Below are 20,131 nucleotides of genomic sequence, written 5' to 3'. Positions count from 1 at the left end.
CACTAGTAGAAAAGAAAATCACAGGCCAATATCTTTGATGAACATATATGACAAAATCCTCAATGAAATACTATCAAACCAAAGTCAACAGGACATTAAAAGGATCATACATCATGATCAAGTGGAATTATCCATGGAATGCAGGGATGGTTCAATATAAGCAAATCAATAAATGTGATACTCCACATTAACAGAATGAAAGAAAAATCATATGATATTCTCAATAGATGCAGAAAAAGATTTTGACAAAATTCAGTATCCTTTCATGATAAAAACTCAACAAACTATGTATAAAAGGAATGTACCTCAAGATAATAAGGGTCATATGACAGTTCACAGCTAACATCATACTCAGTGGTGAAAAGTTTAAAAAACCTTTCCTCTAAGATCAGGAATAAGACAAGAATGCCCACTCAGAGCACTTCTATTCAACTTAGTACTAGAAGTCCTAGTTAGAGCAACCAAGCAAGAAAAAGAAATAAAAGACATCCAAACTGAAAAGAAAGAAGTAAAATGATCTGTTTGTAGGTAACATGCATGATCTTATATATAAAAAACCCTAAGGACTCCACTAAAAAGAACTGTTAGAACTCATAAATGAATTCAGTTAAATTGCAGGATAAAAAGATGATACAAAAATAAGTTGTGTTTCTATACACTAACAATGAACTATCTAAAAGAGAAATTAAGAAAACAATCTCATTTACAATAACATCAAAACCAATAAAATATTTAGGAATAAATTTAACCAAGAAGGTGAAAGACTGTACACTGTAAACTCTAAGACACTGATGAAAGAAATTGAAGAGACAAATAAATGGAAAGATATCCCATGTTCTTGAATTGGAAGAAATTAATTTGTGAAAATGTCCACACTACCTAAAGTGATCTACAGATTCAATACAATCCCTACCAAAATCCCAATGGCATTTTTCACTGAAATAGAACAAATAATTGAAAATTTGTATGGAACTACAAAATACCCTGAATAGCCAAAGAAATTTTAAGAAAGAAGAACAAAGCCTGTGGTATCACATTTCCTGATTTCAAACTATATTACAAAACTACAGTAATCAAAACAATATGGTGCTGGCATAAAAACAGGCTTCCGTGGAACAGAACAGAGAGCCTGGAAATAAACGCTCATATATACGATCAACTTTTGACTGTAATTTTTGACAAGGGTGCCAAGAATACACATGGGGAAAGGATAATCACTTCAATAAATGGTGTTGGGAAAACTGAATATCCACATGCCAAACAATGAAGCTGGATACCTTTTACCACTCACAAAAAATAATTTGAATTGAAGATTTAAATATAAGATCTGAAACAGTAGAACTCTTAGAAGAAAACATACATAAAAGGCCTGATACTGGCCTCAGCAATAATTTCTTAAATAAGATATCAAGCACACAGGCAACAAAAGCTAAAATAAACAAGTGGGACGCCATCAAACTAAAGAACTTCTGCACAGCAAAGGAAATACTAAATTAAAAACGCAACTTACAGAATGGAGAAAATATCTGCAAACCATATATTTGATAAGGAAATAATATCTAAACTGTATAAAGAACTCACACAACTCCATAGCAAAAACAAAAAAGCAAAATTAAATAAATAAATAAAAATAAAAAATGGGAAAAAGACCTGAACAGACAGTTTTCCAACAATGGCATACAGATGGCCGACATATACATGAAACAGTGCTCAACATCACGAATCATCAGGGAACTGCAAACCAAAAACCACAATGAGATATCATACATCACATCTGTTAGAATGGCTATTATCAAAAAGACAAGTGATGACAAGTGTTGGTGAGGATGTGGAGAAAAGGAACCCTTGTGCACTGTTGGTGGGAATGTGAACTGGTGTAGCCGCTATGGAAAACAGTACGGAGGTTCCAAAAAGAATGACAAATAGAACTAATGTGTGATGTAGCCGTCCCACTCTTGGTTATATGAAGGAAATGAAATCAGTATCTTGAAGAGATAATCTGCACCCCCATGCTCACTTTAGCCAAGACACAGAAACAACCCAAATGTCCTTGGACAGATGAAAGAATAAAGAAAATGTGATTTTATGTATATGTATATGTGTGTGTGTGTGTATTATTCCACCTTAAAAAAAGGAAATCCTGCCACTTGAGACAACTTGGATAAGCTTGAAAGGCATTATTCTAAGTGAAATAAAGTTAGACAGAGAAAGATAAATACTGTATGGTTATCGCTGACATGTGGAATATAAAAGAAAAAAGCCCCGAAAGCCCTTTTTACAGAAACAGAGGCTAGAACAGTGGCTGTTGGGAGTTGGGGTGAGGTGGAAATGGGGAAGATGTAGGCCAGCGAACACACACTTTCAGTTGTAGGAGGAAGAAGTCCCGAGAGTCTAACAAGCAGCAGCAGCGACAGTGACTGTTGCTGAGGGTCGGCCGTCAGCATCCTCACCACACACAGGTAACTGTGGGAGGGGATGACGTGCTAATTGTCTTCATCTTGGTAATCATTCCACCAAGTCCATGCATATCAAATCATCACGTTGTACACTTTACCTGCATACAATTATGTCTGTCAATTACTCCTCAAAGTTGAAAAATAATTATTTTAAAAGGAAGGAATTCTATATAGGTGACACTGAAGAAGAATGAGAGAAGATAGAAAATACTGTAGGTTTATATCCTAGACACTCGCTCTTACATCATCTCTCAGGATTATCCCCCAAAGCATATTACGTTTTGTGCAGTAAACCCAGGTTCTTTGCAGAAATGGAGAGTGGGAAACATTGACACCCCTTTGCTGTCTTTCTGACTCCCTATACTCGTTTTTATACAGCTGCTGGTTCCCCAAGACTTTTCCCAAAGTCTCTACACAGGCTGGCTCGCCCCAGAACCACCCCTGGCTCTTGTCTGTCTGTCTGTCTGTCTGTCTGTCTATCTCTCTGTCTATCTATCTATCTATCTATCTATCTATCTATCTATCTATCTATCTATCTATCTTTCTATCATCTATCTATCATCTATCTCTTTGCTTCAGCAATCATCTACCAAAGACATCCTCAGTTTTAGGATACAGAAATGTCTAAGACACACATGTTGTCTGCCTAGAGTAACTTATATTCTATATTGGCGAGATAGTTTCAGATATCTGGAACAGTCACAGTTGCTGAAGTAGCCACGGCTGTTTGAATCTGAGCAAAGATGTGATCTTCACTGCTGCTGGGACCAGCTCTGGGATAGGACCCCTTGGCCGTGTCAGTTATGAAGGCCAAGGAGCCTGCAGGTGAGCTTCTCCCGAGCTCCCCATCACTGGCAGCAGTGCCAGAGGGGCCAGGGGTACAGCTTGGACAGAAGTTAAGTTAGTTTTAATATTTACACAAAAGGTGTACCTACATGGTAATCAAGATACAAAGAAAACATTTGGTGAGCTGTCAGGATGACTTCAAACTCCACTGTTTAATAGCATGAAAATACTGTAAGAGGCTCCCTTCATAACGGCCCCATGTTTAAGGAGTCATGCCTGCCAAACCTGGTCAGGCCCACCAGCCTCATTACTCCGACAAGCATAGTTCTGTAGACGCATCAGAGATTCCTCGTCCACAAAGACCTCTGAAAAGGATCTGCTTATTACCAAAAGGATCTGAGACCTACAGTCAAGTTGTCCTCATGTAATTAACCCAGGCATCCTTTGCGTTGCTGAACTGGAATTCCCTGGAAGCTGAAAACAAGAACACAAGACTGTAACAACTTCTACCCTTATTTACTCCTAGACACTCTGGTATGGTGAACCCGGGGGCAGTTTGCAGACGATCCAAACTGTCTTCTTGGATATGAACATCAAAGGAAAGAGACTCATCTCCTTACTCAACAACTCTTGTTCCCCAACAGCACCTATTCGAGCCTCAGGGTAGGGCCTGCCATGTTTTATGTAGTTGTCTGTGAGCACATAGTAGGTCCCCAATAACTATTTCCTGGCTGAGCACTGGTGTCAACAACCATTGATATTAGAAAAATACTTGTGACTCTAGTTCTAGTTAGTTGCTATATTATTTTTGGTATGCATTTTACAGATTGACTGTGTTATACTAAACATTCTCTTATTAGTAGGATATCTTTTTCAGTGCATCCAGGCCAGTTTTCACATTCTGGTACTACAGGACTTGGTAAGTGATGTAAGTTTATCCATGCTTTGCCCTCTTACTACATGCATGGATATTATGTTTCTGCCATTTTCTAGTTGCTTGTTCCAGACTGAAAACCCACATTTGGTAGTAACCCCACTGTGGATCATTTTCACTACTTTTCTCAAGACTTGCTCTGTTAGGATTTTCCTGAAATTTGATGGTAAGTTGTGCATATGAGAACTAGAAAGGATGAAGTTTGGCCTGATACTTCAAATTTTGAGAGGCTGTGGGTATATATTGCCCATTTTCTTTTGCAGGTACACATTTCCCTTCTTCGTTTTTAAACAGAACCCCACCTTTTCAGGGTAGTGATATGTTTAATTAAAAAATAATTGATTTCCTGTGCATTAGCTCCTGTGCATGTAGGTGACTATCTGATACAGTTCTGGCCAATGATGATACAATTGGAAACATCTGACGAGAATGTCCCTTCCTGAATAGAAAAGCAAAGCCTCCTAAAAGAGAGCCTTTTGTTCCTTCCCGGATCCAGGATGTGAGGTCTGAGGTTACAACGGCCACCCTATGAATGTGAAGCAGCAACACAAAGGCTGCATTCTACCTGGGGACGGCAGCAGAGCAGAAACATGGAAGCACTTAGGTTCTGGGGCATCACTGAGTGGCGGCCCTGCCCAGGAGAAAAACCAACCACTGCACTGTTACCTTCATCCAAAAGCAATCCCGACTGAAAACCAGAGGATGAGTAAGAAAAAATTAAAATATATGCAAAACCCAAGTACAAGATACCCTGAAAGATACTTGTAAGAGTAAAGGGCATGAGGTAAAACATTCACCCACATCCCAGCCAAGAGGAAATAATTGCGTCATACTGCGTATAACTTCCTGCAGTGGATCTAACCTAAAATGCATTTCACTTTCCCCACTGTGGACACTGGAAGAGTGCATGGGTCAGAGAGAAGAACTCTGAGTTGCTTACAGTGGAGACTGATTTCCCAGTTGGATCAGCTTTTGAATTTCCTTTAAGATTAAATGGATGATTTACAAAAAGTGTACTGAATACAAGGTCTGCCAAATGTCCTAAATCCTTCTTCCCAATCACTAGGACATACCAGTCAGTATTTTGATTAGTATAATGCGTGAAAAATAACACATGTCCTGGCTTTAGAAATCTTAATATTTTATCAGCTCCAAATCAGAGGCTAAGGCTGTTCTGATTTAACAACTTTAGATTTAAGTTGTGTTTTTCCAAAATTAGTCTTTACACTCCCATTAAACGCTGATCAAGTCAAAATGATTCCTTGTGCTAGCAATGAGTTCTTCTCCCAATCAACAACAATCTTATATGCCTTGTGGAAGATATTGTGCGAATACACACCTATACACACGTACAAGCCCATATGCACATACACCACAGGATAAATCTCGGGAATTTCCGTATATCTAACCATCCACAAACTGACCAATCGTTCTCTAAACCGATAATCTATATTATTATCCATGGCCCCCATTGTACTGACCAGGTGTAAGTCATTTTCATACTTATGAGTTACTATACATATATAAAAATACATGTGTACCAAGTGATAACAGACAAGTACATGTATCAAGCACACAGAACACTCCTGACTTGTATCTTGTATGTGTGTGTGCCAACATACTTATGTATACTGAGTGATCAATCTTCCTCTAGACTGATAACACGGGTGCTCATATAGAGTGATATACAGTTATACATAGGGATATATCTTTGCTCTTTTTCAGAGGTGACACTCTGCATGTAGACACACACACACACACACACACACACACACACACACACACACGGTAAATGCAGACTACAGACATTTTCTTTGGTACCTTTGCCACAATCCAAAGCAGTACCATAAGGTGGTTAGAACATTAGCCAAGCTGAAGCCTTCAGGGCTGCGCACACCACCGTTTTCAAATCTGTTCTTTCATGTGATGTGCCAGTTGAAATTACTTCTACAACGTGGTCAGAAGCGACATGGATGGATTTATAATGCCTCGCATTACTACAGGCATACTTTTGAGAATCATGTAGAAATAGGAGATAATTCTCTTTAGGTTGCAGGGATTGCAAATTCCTGGGCTTGCCGTGAAGTTTCTGAGGGCATGTTTGTAAAGAGGAAGGCTGCAGAGCAGGAAGCACGCCTGGTGTAACCAGCGCAGTGTGCAAAGGACGCTCACAGCAAGATGTGTGCAAGAGTTTCCTATCACAACAGTACACGGATCCTAACTAGCTTCTCTCCCTGGATCCCTGGCAGTAATAGTACCTGACTATTTCCACTCATTACCTCAGGCAAGCAGCTTCCTGCTGACTTGGGAGGGGAGCAAGTAATTTACAGCTGTACTCTGCCAGCAAAACTGTGATGACTACCAACGACTGTGCCCTGAGCACTCAGAACGCACCAGAGCTCTGGCCACTAGATGGATGAGAACAAGGGACTACGTGGGTCTTCTGTTCTCCCTGCCCTGATTACACCTTCCTATCATCCCCCCTTATTTCTTTTGACCTTTCCCATAGTTTGTCTTCTTACGGGAGAGCACAGGAATGGCATTCACTCTGTACTGCTCCCCATGTCCCCACTGTGGTTTTGCTTAATAAACAGTTTTCCTCTAATCTTCATCCTGTGGTTCTCACTGAGCCCTTGCCGTGATTCATTTCCTTAGCTGTCATTCTGATCACCTCCATACCTTCCTCTTCTTCCCAATGCTACGAATTTCAAAGGTGGGGAAATCTGTAAGTGTGGTTTTGTTTTTCAATCACTATTTCTTCATATTTTAGAATATCATGTATCTTTATAGGAAAAAAATCCATAGAATACCAATAAACAATCACATATAAAAACACTGGCATGCAGACACACATACAATATAAATTTAGAATTTCAAGAGTGCATGGCTTTTTTTGGGGGGGTGATGCTGAGATCTTTATTTTTCAAGGGCCCATTATCCCCCCACCTGTCCTTCTTACGCTATTTGTGAAAAGGACCCAACCAGAATGACGAGTTCTATTGGCCAGCCAGGAGTACGATATGAACTCGCTGTGAAAAGGAGCTTGGGAAAGTGGAGGTGGGTAGACGTGTAATTAACAGGGGAATTAACGCAAGTTCTTCCACACTGCACTTAGCTGAACGGGAGAGGAGAAGTCCTACCTTTCTGAATAACACTCTAACATCCTCAAATTCTGAGAAACTTCTGGCTCAATTTGCTGCCAAAGTTCCTTGTGTCTTATGTTACCTCCTCAGCAGCTATTGACTGGGTCTGGCTCACAACGCCAGCTTTGGCCCACATGAGCTGTTAGGAGCTTTAAGTTAGGAGCTATAACTGAGCTTAATCTGTGCCTGGATTTTCCATAACTTACTGATATTTGGCAAGCTCCAATTTTGGCATATGTAGAAAGTCCTTGATGTCCATAAGGAGAATGACAACTTAACAAATCAGTAGCTTTTGGGTACTTAGGGAAAGGTTGAGAATAAGCCAGCTGGTTCCTCTATTGGAGGTGATGCATGGTTAATTTATTTATTTCAGAGTACAGCACACAGATGCGGCTGAGTTGTTAATTTTGCTTTGCTACCAAGAGTTACAAGGTATCAGCTATCGGCTGATTTATTTGAAATCCTCCCTGGAACACATCAGAATTTTAATTGTTTCCTGAATTTCTGCAACGGAAGAAGAATTGATGCCACTGGAAAATGCCCTGGGTCCCTGCTGACTGCCACTAACTCCCAGTGAGTGATTGCCGATCGGTATAGATGAGGCAGGGGAGGCGGTGCACACAGATAGGCCCACGTGAGCTCAGCAGCTCAGCAGCGACTAACAGAGACCATGGGAGAGACCAAACATGTCTTTCCAACAACTCATCAAGTACACTGTTCTTCTCAACAGATGTCGCCGTTGGGGCCCTGCACAGATGCTGGCAGAAGCAGATGGTGCCGCGGGCAGCTCTGCTCCCTGCTCCCTGAGCTGGGCTCTGCAAGACGGGGAGAGGGCTTGTGTGTGCAGCGCGCAGAGGGTGGGACACGGCTGTGTTTTCCAGCAGCAGGTAAAATCCATTTGTTACACCAGCTCCAAACGGGTTTTCAGCACAGGAGTTAATATCTGAAGCCAATGAGGCATTCTGTCCCACCGCTGTAGAGAAGCAGGGGGGAGTCTCTCATTCACTGTGTCCTCTGAGAAAAGGGAAGACAGAAGAAAGGCAGGGTGGTGGGTCACCGGGGCAGAAGGAGGCCTGGCGAGGGAGGGAGATGGGTGAAAACATAGGCCAGGCCTGCAGTGGCTTTAAAGGCTTTGCTTTTTTATATTTCTTGGAAAACAAGATGGCAGGTGGAGATGGGAGAAGGGAAAATATGAAAAGCATGTTTTCTTTTAAATACCTCCAGGGGAATAACTGCCACTGCCACCACCACTATCACCACAAAAATTATCAACCCCGCCCCGCCCCCCCCCCCAAAAAAAAAAAGCTCCAGGAGAAAAACAAGTGTTTTCTTTTTCTGTCCTAACAGTGTCTCGGCACTCTCAGGAAAACAGCCTCTACATATTCACTCAGTCTGAAATATGAACGCACACAACAGCCATAAATTCCCATCACCTCCGACTCTGAACGCTGCCAAGGTGTGTGGCACAGAGAGGATTTTATGAGCAGGCCTTCAGCTGCCAGGCTCCCACCTTCATAAAGAAGAGATTTTAGTCCATCCTGTCTATTTATTTTGTGTACAGAAATCAAGGGCAATAAACCATGAAGAAATTCAGTCTACCTTATTCCATTTCACACTTTTGTCAACCACGCTTTATCGAGTATCGGAATGAATTTTTAATATCATGCCACAAAATGCTTTGGTCTTCTATCATATGCTGGGACTCTATCAATCTGATAACACTTGGGAGTTCTGAGAGATACTCAGCGCTGAAGAAAACAGCTTTAAAGTTTAGTCATTCTGATGGAATGTAAAAGCTTATATCAGTGACAGGTTGACAGAAAAAGCTGTTTTCCTTTCCATTTCACAGACTTCCACGTATGAACGCCATGAAACATGTCAGGACTTTCTCTGAGTCTATGAAGACAGAGATGGCATCTGCTCCCAGCGGGAAGCCCTTCTAACCAGTAATACTATAAAATTTCATGATTCTGAATTCTGACTGACATTCAAAAGGGCAGGGAGGAAGTGTTTACTATATTTTATAGAACAACATCAATTGCTTGTCTTAGCACATAAATATAGTTTTATGGTATACAATGCACCTCAAGCATCTTTCCTCTGTCTCTTTCTTTTACAAAAAGAAATCACACTCCTCTTGTCTTAACCAAATAGCTTCCTAATTTCCTGCTGTCGGTGGGGGTGGGAGGGAGCGAATATTTGCATTTTCCCTGACTTCTTCAGGAAGCCCTGGCATAAAGGGAGAGGGTTTCCACTGGTTCCAAGCACAACCTATAGATTTTAGACAGCGGCAGGAACTATTGCCCCAGTTTCTAACCATGGTGCTGCCCTCCAATTCCTATTGGATTTGGGGAGAAGCAGCAGTGAGAGAACATATTCAAGATTCATTCCAGGGCTTTGGTTATGGTGGTGTTTTCTTTCCCGCCTCTATCGTCTTAGGTAGAAAAAGTGACAAACCACATTGCCTTACGATATACAACCATGACCAGCAGGCAGCCTGCCTTCAGCTGTGCACAAACATGCCATAGGCTAACAGGGCACCGAGTTCGTCTGCGTTTGGCCACAGCTCTGCAACGAGGCACCTTCAGGCAGGAAGCCGTGGGTAGCAGTCATGTCATTCCCGGTGCTCAAATAATCCCTGCTCGCTAGGCCTGAATCACACACTTTAAAAACGTGCGTAAAGGGGTAGAAATAGACCCTGATTTGAAAAGCCAACCTAACGTCCTTCTGAGCTCACTGATCTAATGTCCCCTGGAAATTCCCCCTGAATGGAGGAGTTGGAATAGACTAAGGAGGCTTTAGAGGAAAACCAACTGAGTATTTCCTAGGGAAATGTGAGGCCTTCATCACCTGGAGGCCAGAGAGATATGGGCAGGAATAAAGGCCAGGAAAGGGAGAAGTCAGGAAACACAGGAAATGGAAAGACAAGCCCAAATTCTCTACTGATGGCGTGCTGCGAGGAAGGAGGAAAAGGCACTAAAGGAAGAACAGAGTCTCTCAAAGAAGAAAACCTATTTAGTAAAGAAAACTGGAACACACATAAAGAACACACCCCAACGCATTTTTAAAGCCTTTTCACATATCTCAACAGGGGCAACAGAACCCCCAAGAGGGCACAAAAACATTCTTGGGAGTAAAAACAATATTCTTACAATGGTTGTGGTCCTTCTAAAATCAATCCCAGACTACGCATTATCATTCCTTAACATTTACCTTCATGGAGGGGTGTGTGCTTTTTTTAAATGACTAAAAAGGCTCTTTGGGCTGGGGTGGGAGGCGCTCTAACAAAAAGAAGGCTGATGAACACTGTTCTAACCATATGAAACATGCAGCGCATATACCACAAATCACACCTGAAGAGAACTTCCTATAGAATGACCACTGCTAGTGTAGAAAGGGCTAAATTACTGCATGAACGGGAAGCTTGTGCCATGGCCAGCACGTGCTGGGCTGTGTCGTGACTGGCACGTGGTAGGCATGCAAATATGTCTGAAACTCATTGGTTCTTCCAGGCAATGCTTTGAGATAGTTTTCTCACACGTAAAATATAGACAATAAAACCTAAGACTCAGAGAGCGTAAGTGGTCCGTCTGAGGATGTAGCTGTTGAGTGGAGAGGCCAGGACTTAATCTTAGGCTCTTATTTCCTGTTCAAATATGACTCCAATGGATGTGAAGGAGCCCTGCGATACCTTCTGCCCACAGAAGAGCGAGGACGGGGTGACAAATGGTGGATTTTACACTTGGGGCTTAGAAGGTGTTATAAAATAAGAAAAATATAGGTTGGGTAAGGAAGACCTCAGAAAGCGAGGGAGGGAAGGAGGGAGGGAGGCAGAGAGGGAGGGAGATAGATGTTTCGTGTGGAGATTCATGAGAGAGAAGGTATACAGAAGACATTCAAATTCTTTTTCTTAAAATAATATTACAACTGCTATCCATGTCACCAAGCTTTCTGGACTCATTCCTACTTCTTGTTTTTGAACTTGAGTGTGAATATTTTCAAGCTTTTCCCAAAGTCAGTTCTTGAAGAATCAGGCCAGTAATCTGACATCTCTGATCTCCTTCCAAACCTTCTCTCTAAACACAAAGCTTGGACTAAAAGGGCTGCAGCATCTACACAAGCTCAAGAGGACCCAAACCGCCCAGCACATTCACAAAGATGTAATGACTTTTCTATCATAACACTCTGCCAAACCTTCATTTATGTATTCTTCTGTGACTCTGCTCAGTTTCTTCAGGAAAGAAAACTCCAAAGGGAGGCAACAAGGTACCTCCATTCTGTACCCCTTCTTAAGTAATTTCTTTTGTTGTGAGAGTGAGAGGAGGAAAATGGATGGGAGCCTTGGAACCCCAGAGTTAGGGTGTCTGCAGTTATTACACCGAGGACGCTCACCGGAAGGCAGACCCTTGGCCACGGTGGGCAGTCAGCCAGACACGCCAGGCAGACACCGGTGACCTGAAAGAGAAAGGTCCTGCGTTTTCCGGTTTGTTTCAACATGAAGTGCCAAGGGATGGCATTCACACGCTCCACAGAGAGCAGCAGTGGGACTCGGGGTGCAGGATGGTGGGGCCCTGGCCAGGCAGCCCGACAATTCCAAGTATCGATGTGGCTGATCGGCGGCGTCTTTGCCTGGAGTGGGGATGGCAAGAAATGGGAGGGTGCTTTTCCTGGTGCTGTGAAAATCCTCACGTCCTGCTGTCTTCCATTCATTCTGTGGTCACACACCCTGCCCAAGCCAAGGTTCTGGCAAGTCTGCAACTTCTGAGCAGATCTCACCAAAAGTTCACGAGAAGGGGTGGGGGCACCTTTCCTGGGAAACCCTGGTGACCAGGCCCACCCCAAAAGTCCTATTCAGCACCTAAATACCTTGAAGAACAGAATTTATTAACAGCACTGGCTCAATTACATCTAAGCTCTGTTTATGTAACTATAGCATCTCTATGGGAAAAATATTTAAAATCCAAAGTAGGAATGCCAACAGAACAAAGTATTCTCCTTTCAGGGGCACCCAGGTGAGTGCATGCTCTCTAATGGAGGACGGGAAAACCTAGTAATTATCACAGCGGTCACCCATGATGGGGGGTCAGCTACATGCCAGGTACTGTAATGGTCGTATCATATTGAATTCCCAAAACTACTCGCAGGAGGTAAGTATGATTATCCTCCTGTTACAAATGAGACTGAAGCTCACAAGGTCAAACAGATTTCCCAAGAGCATATAGTTAAGGAGTGAGATGAGAGCAGAGCCCAGGCCCCTCTATGAGTGACTCCTCAAACGTTGCTCCTTGTGCAAGCCTTTCTCTCACTGGTTCAACAACCTCCATCTAGAAGAAGGTCCCAGGGAAACGCCCCTCTGGAAAAGTGTGCTGCTGTCTCCATTCCACGGCACGAGGGCCAGCCTCCTTCCCAGTGACCCACGAGCTGTGTGACCTTGGATTCCTGTCTTCATTACCTGATGCTTCAGTTTCCTTACTCAGAAAATGAGAGAACTTCCGAGGCTATTCTAAGATAAAATATAAGGTTTTACATCTGTAGGCCCTTTTTACAGCAAACTGTGATGCTGTGCCAGCCTCACAGAGCGCCTTCTGAGATCCTTGCCCTGTGTCACCCCTCAGCTGAGTGCCACCTGTGTCAGGAGTGGCCAGCCTCTGTGAGGTCCCCGAGCCACAGCCTCCTAGCATCACAAATAGCCTCTCTTCACAACTCTCCACTTCCTGTGTTGATACAAACGTCCTTCCTCTCTATTGTTCATTCAATTGGTTCTCTCTTAGTTTAGATGTGCCGCCAATTCCTCGGCACCCTGGAGATGCCTCCAAACACAACATCGGATTTTCACAGCATGAGATCACAGAACACAGGCAGAATATCTGGAACTTTGAGGGGAGTGAGGACTCTGAAGTACTTTAATGACTTCTAATACCTCCTATTTGGCTGTGCTGGGCCAAAGATGTGTATAGAAGGGTTACGAGTTGATCAGAAACCTAGGGAGAATGGTAGGTACAATAGTAAAAACCTGTCAGTCTCTTTGTCTGGTCCATGAGCTCAAAGCCACTGGATTTTGGAAAGGAAAATTTTCAATGTGTGTTTCTGTGCAGTGCCGACCTTTCTGTGACTGCGCCCCCCCCCCAGGGTACAGGCCTGCTCCGCACACACCCAGTTCTGCACGGATGGCCAGGGGCCAGAGGTCTGTCCGCAGCCTCTCCAGGCTTCAGCCTCCTGCCTTGGCTTTGCGCTCTTCCCGCAGCTGTCCCACCAGCTCTCCTCTGACCCATGCTGTGCACACGACTACTAAATGCAGTCTTCTCTGCTCTCCTAGGCTCACCGTCTCCACTGCGGCCTCCAGGGGCGGCCCTTCACATTTGTATCTCTCGCCTAGCTCTTGAGCTCCACACCGACAGAGGTACCCCACATCCTGTTGTGGGCTCTAGCTCCGTCTTCCACACAGAGCTCATCCCCTTCCCCTCTGCCCTCCTGATGTCACCACTGCCCCCCTCGGTGCCATTGTCTCACAGTCACAGACTCAAATGGAGAAGTCACCTACAGAAGCTTTTCGATTCCCCGGGAGGTACTGGTTTGCCCCCTTCCCTCCCCACCATGCCTAGGGAGCTTGTGGGAAAGGAGGAAGGAGTGGAAGGGGAGCAGGTGTGTGTAATCTGAATAAGGTCCCAGGGGATTCTGTTACCTCACCCCTCACACCAGGGAGAACCACTTCTCTAAACCTTGGCATTATTTGTTAAGTCCCATTTCTCTCTCACATTCCTCATCAAATTGGTTACCCAGTCCTTGCTAACTGCCTCTCAAAAATACCTCCTATATCTGATTCTTCCTTTCCATTCCCCCAGCCCCCAACCTCATTATCTCCTGCCGGGATTGTTGTTGCAATTGCCTGCTAGCAGGTCTGAACCTCCAGACTCTCGGCTCCAATCCATCTTGCACAGGGCTGCCAGATTAACCTTCTACTGCAGCGGTTTCTAAATTTTGGCATGCATTAGAATCACCTGGGGAGCTTGTTAGAAATATAGATGCCTTGACCCCAACCTATAGATTAGGATTGAGCAGGTCTGGGCGGGGCCCAAGGTATATGTATTTTTTAACAAGCTCCCAGGTGACTGCTGTAGTCAAGGTTTGAGAATCTCTGGCACAGCTCTCACCATGGTGATTTCTAAAAAAAAAAAAAAAAAAAAAAAAAAAGTTTCAATGGCTGTCCACTGCCTGCCCATCCCCTTGGTGTCCAAGGCTCGGAGTGGTCACAGACCAACTTACCTTTCAGCCTCGATTCCCATGCCACCTGAAGACGAATCCTATGCTGAATCCTGACTGCTCACATCTTTCCATGCATGCTTTTTACTCCTTTGCCTCCTAACGTGTTCCAGTTGTTTCCTGTGCCTTCTCCACTTGCACTACACACTGCGATGCACTGGAGTTGGGAGACTTTGGGGCATAAGAACCCCACGGTTGGGTCTAATGCACCATCGTAGGTAGTATAAACATCTTGGAATGAGAATCCAAACCATAAACAAGGGTTACCTACACTGTGCGTCAGTCGCATGCAGGCTCAGCCACTCATGCCTCAAGATGACATGACCTCTTTGGTACTCACTTACCAAGGTTTTCCAATAACACAGAGCTGCTGATATTCAAACTTAGGCTCATCTGCCTCTAAATACAGGGCTTTCAACTACTTTCTGTTTGCTATCCCTGCAGTTAAAGCTGATGCAAGGATCCACCCTTTGTCATGGTGGTTTCTCAAAACATGAAGGTGGATCAGTGTTGAGTAATGACTACTTTGTATTCCTCACATACTAGGTCTTGTGACCAAAAGCTCATTTTTCCTACTGGATGTTGAAGGTTAGGAGTACTTCTTATAGGAAGGAAAGAGAACTGCAGACGTTCTCTCAATCAACTTCTGTTGCCCTAATTCCCTGGAGTAAACCAATCCTTTCCATGCTGCTCTCCATAGAGCAGCGGTGTCCAAACTGCAGCCTACGGGCCAACTGTGGCCCGCAATCCATTTTTAATTGGCCCACAGCAAATTCCAAAAATATACTTAGTTTACTTAAATAAACCAGGTGATGCAATACGTACTTCACCTCGAGTGAGTGGCCCGGCTGTTTGTGTATTTTACTGCATATGGCCCGTGGTGAAAAACGTTGAAAAAAGTTTGGACACCCCTGCCATAGAGCTTACTGAATGAAGCCACAAAATACTTAACCTTTGCATCCGACTGGCACTATAGTCTCTGGTTTTCCCACACACTCTGCTTTCATCAGCTGAATTGTAATGGGTCCCAAATCTGTTTATGCCAGTTGTGCTGGGTATTGCAATTATATACATTAGTTAAGTATCATCTACCCTGGTGAAATAGGAATATAAAAAGAGAATTATTGCTTCTCTAAAACCCAGAAGAAATTTTTAACACACTCACTCAAGGCAGAGACTTAAAGACAAACTGCCCACTTAGGTGTGGGCATGGCAACTGTAAAAGACTGGCAAAAGAAAACTTAAATTTAGAAGGATTCCACACTTCACACTCCACTTACACTGAGACTAAGACTGTAGAAGACACATTAAGGATGTGAGTTATGCAAGAAAGATGGCGCAGGACTCTAATGAGCAAATCCATAATCAAATGCAAGGCCTTCACCATGTACATAAAATGGCATAAGACTGAAAAGCAATACAATTTACCATATTAACAAACAAACAAAATCCATATGATCATCTACAAAAAACCCGGAAACCGACAATATACTATGGTGAAAGTTGAATGCTTTCACCCTAGATTAGGAACAGGGCAGGAATGTCTACTCTGATCACTTTAAACATTTTTTAGACATTATAATAGTGCAAAGCAAATAAAAGAATAAAGACATCCAGATTGGAAAGAAAGAGGTAAACTGTCTTGCTTCAACCACCATCTAAGTAGAAAAATCAAATGGAATCTATAAAATTGCTACTAAAACTAGTAAGTGAATTAGCATAATTGCAGAACATACAATTACATATTGTATTGTAATTGCTATACATAATTGCAAATCAATATACGAAAATCAATTGTACTAATCAATTATAATAGCAACAATCAGAAATTGAATTGAAATTTTTAAAATCATATCATTTACAATAGGATAAAATTATGAAATACCTAGGGATAATTCTGACAAAAGATGTGAAAGGCCTGTGCATTGGAAAATATAAAATATTGCTAAGAGAAATGAAAGAAGAGCTAAATAAATGGAAAAATACTCTGTTCATGGGTTGATACATGCAATGATATAGATAGACCTCAAAATAATTATGTACAATGGAAGAAGAGAAAACACACATACTATATAATACCTTAAAAATGGAAAGCTGGGTGCCAGGGGAGAGAGAGAGAGACCAGAAAGCAGCATGAGGAAACTCTGAGGTGACAGATTGTACAATCTTCTGACTGTAGTGATGGTGCCATGGGCACCATATATCAAAACTGACCGAAGTGAATACTTTAAATATGTGCAGTTAATTGTATGTCAATTACACAATAAAGCTGTTTTTTTAAAAAAATAAATGTTGCTACCATGTTTCCTTTTTAACGACTTCGTTCTTTAAATGACTGTGTCAATTAACTAACTACATACTTCGTTGGTAAAGAGGGCTCTTCCTGTTCGTGGAACATAAATGGGCCTGACAGTGGAGGACACTCATCACTTAGAGCTAAAACAGGCCTTGAAGTCATCTAATAGGATGCACAGATTAAAGAGCTGAGGCTGCAAAGAGTTACATGAGGTTCCCAGTGCATCCAGCTAGTTACAGAGCAGAGCTGGGTACGAATTCCCAGCTCCCCTGATGTCTGAAGGCTCCTTGAACCTGTAATCTGTGTTCATCTACAAAGTGGACAAGCACTGATAATTCTGGAAACAACCCTCCATGAAGTGAAGTCATCAATTAAAATCCCACGGCACAGCAGCTGGCTGCTGGGACCACTTGAAAGAGAGAGGCTCATCCATGAGACGAGGGGCATAAACCTTTGTATATTCAGCTCAATCACACACTCTGGTCCACGATTTCTTTCCATTATCAGTAGGATGACCTACTAATGATAAAAATGATTGATTGAATCTCAAAGTGGGTAGAGAGGGTGGCAAGGAAGGAGGAATGGAGCACAGGGTTTGAAGGGAGACAGGCATGGGATCAAATCTGTTTTTTTCCATTTAAGATCCGAGCAAAATTAGACCAAGATAACCTCTCTGAATCTAATTTTCTTCTCTGTAAAATGAGATAATACCTATCTTATAGGGGGACGGGGGATGATTAGTAAATGACAGTATATATAAGGTGTCCAGTCAATGCCTGACGTGTAGCATTTTAATTAGGGGGACACTGTGTAGCTTTAGAATAGTGATTATCCAGTGATTATCACAACTCCTTTGTCACCCCAGGCTGTAGCAAAACTAGGGCCCCACTCTCCTTCCTATGGTCCTTACCACACCTTTCCAACCACACTGGTCAATCTCCTCTATGCCACTGAGAATCAGTGATCTAATGGGCCACCGGTATCAGTGGGAGTGCGTCTTATCCCTCAGAACTTTAGAATGTAGATCACCTTCCATTTACCTCATTTCTGCTGAGATATAGTCCTTCTAAAGACAAAGACAGGACTACAGTCAGCAAAATTTAAATGAGTGACCGACAGGATAGCAGATCCAGGCAGTTTCGGTTACTTGTGAACAGCCTGGTCACTCCAGTCCAAATGCCAGGGTTCAAGTCGTAGCCCGAACAAGGTAAACAACTACTCACATATCAGTCTCTCCATCTGTAAAATGGGGCTATTTCAAAAGGTTATTGTAAGAATGACACAAAACCAGGCATAGTCCCTGGCACACAGAAACTCAAAATAAGGATTGGCAGTTATTATTATTAACACTGATTCTATTGGGAGGAAAAAAGCAATAAAAAGCCTAGGTCTGATGTTTCATTATTAACTGACAGCAAGTGAATACAAATGCACACACATGTGCACACACGCCTGTGAAGATGGATGAATTCTCCAGGGAACAGAAACAGCTTTCCTTTCACAATACCTGCTAAAAGCTCCAGGGAGACAGGTATCCAGCACTAACAACCAACAAGGCTATATAGTGAGGCAGCTTTAAGAGAGGTGGCGGTTGGGGAGCCCCAAACGAAGAGAGCAGGTTGCCAGCCTTGGCTTTTGCTTTGCTGAAAGAATGTCAAGGTGAAGGAGGAAAATGCCCCAAGCTGCTGCTTGCCCTGAGGTGTCAGTGGCTCACCCTCTGTCTGTGTTTGATAAAAGTGAGCCTGGGCGCACACAAAGCGGGGGAAAGTGAGAGAGAAAAGAGACAGACTGGACGCTCAGCAAGCTGGCTTCAAAGGAGACAGGTACTAAAGACTGGAAGCGGGCGGTGGACGCCATGTTAAGAAACCAAATTACTTCAAAAGCAGAACATGCTAGCTGCATGCTTTGGCACCAGGGGCTGGTGACGAACAAGGAAGCAGAGGAACAGCACACAGAGCCATCTTTTATAGTTGGTATGTGCTACCCTCTCCACGCGGACAGAGAGCAAGATCAATGAGGAGGTGGTGCTTGGACAACACAGCCTGCCCGCCCGGGATAATGCGCAGCCCCTGGAAGGAGAGCACAGGCTCTGTCTCTGGCTCAGAAAATCCACTTGCAAGCCAGGCTGCTTTCTGTGACCCCAGGAAGTTCCAGGGAAATACTGTGTCCGTGCTTCAGGACAAAGCAACGCCAGGGGCAGATGGGCACGAAGCTGGTGCTCACCGAGTACTGTGGTTAACCCAGCACCCTCTTCCCCCCTGTCTTCCAAGCCAGCGCACAGGCCGGGGAATCTCCCAAAAACAAGTTCCCAAAGAGGACATATGGTGCTTACTTGCTAAGAAAGAGTGCTAACAAGACAAACTGAGAAGAAATGGGGAAAACGCTGTCTGAGTTTCTCAGTCCCACAGGAGGTGAGATTCAGGCTGGCGGACGTGCATGGGGCTCTGTGGAAACGCGATCCCAGACACAGGAGCCCCTGAGCACTCCTTTTGGGACCCACTTCCCTGCAGGCAGAGCAGCAAATGAATATAACCCCTCAGGAGTGGCTATTTGCCTGGGCTCTCTGAGGTCTCAGATCCTTGGGGGTAAGGAAGGGCCCCAGTGGGAAACCTCTCAAAGCTTAGGTACCTCCTTGAAAAACATTCTTCACAGCCCGAGAACCTTTCTAACCCCACTGGAAAACAGGAAACTGGGAACCTCACATTGCTGAGTGTATTTAGGGGGCAACTGGCTTCTGAAGATTTATAGAAGATGGGGGGACGTCAGTGCAAGAGCTGTACCAGCGGTAAACTGAATCTTATCTTAAGGACGGGCTATAGTTAGCAGGCGGAGGCAGGCTGAGTATGCATCAGTTGGTTTCCAAAATATGTTATTTACAATACGCAGCAGATGTTCTTTGAATTCTAATGTGAAAATACAGGCTTTTTAATTTTTTACTGACAGACTAAAAAGTACACTTAATATAATAATCTTGCAAAGTCCAAAGATTACCTCACAGTTTGGAAAATACTATGTTGAGTCATTAGTGCCATTACTCAGTATTTTCAAAACTCACCAGATAAATATGGTACACTGAGACTTCCTGGTAACGACCTTCCATTTTTTGCAAGGAAGAACACAGCAAGGCTTCCCAGAAGCCTCAATTAAATCTGGAAAATGTTTCTAAAATATTCTGAAGCACAACACACGCACACATGCTTACAGCATTTCAGGAGATCTCTGCTCATGGATGATTTCCTGCTGTCATTTGTTCTTT

General features: G+C 43.3%; 1 protein-coding gene across 7 annotated transcripts in view; it reads right to left on the bottom strand.

The window, feature by feature from the left end:
- AUTS2 (activator of transcription and developmental regulator AUTS2) overlaps positions 1-20,131 on the bottom strand; it is a 1,118,598-nt gene that overhangs the window by 351,873 nt on the left and 746,594 nt on the right. The gene's annotated exons all lie outside the window — the stretch shown is intronic.

Source organism: Rhinolophus sinicus, chromosome 3 (assembly GCF_057876585.1).
Source record: "Rhinolophus sinicus isolate RSI-liver-muscle chromosome 3, RSI-T2T, whole genome shotgun sequence".
NCBI classification, from domain to species: domain Eukaryota; kingdom Metazoa; phylum Chordata; class Mammalia; order Chiroptera; family Rhinolophidae; genus Rhinolophus; species Rhinolophus sinicus.
The sequence above is the reverse complement of the archived record's forward strand: the minus strand, read 5'-3'. Positions and strand labels throughout refer to the sequence as shown.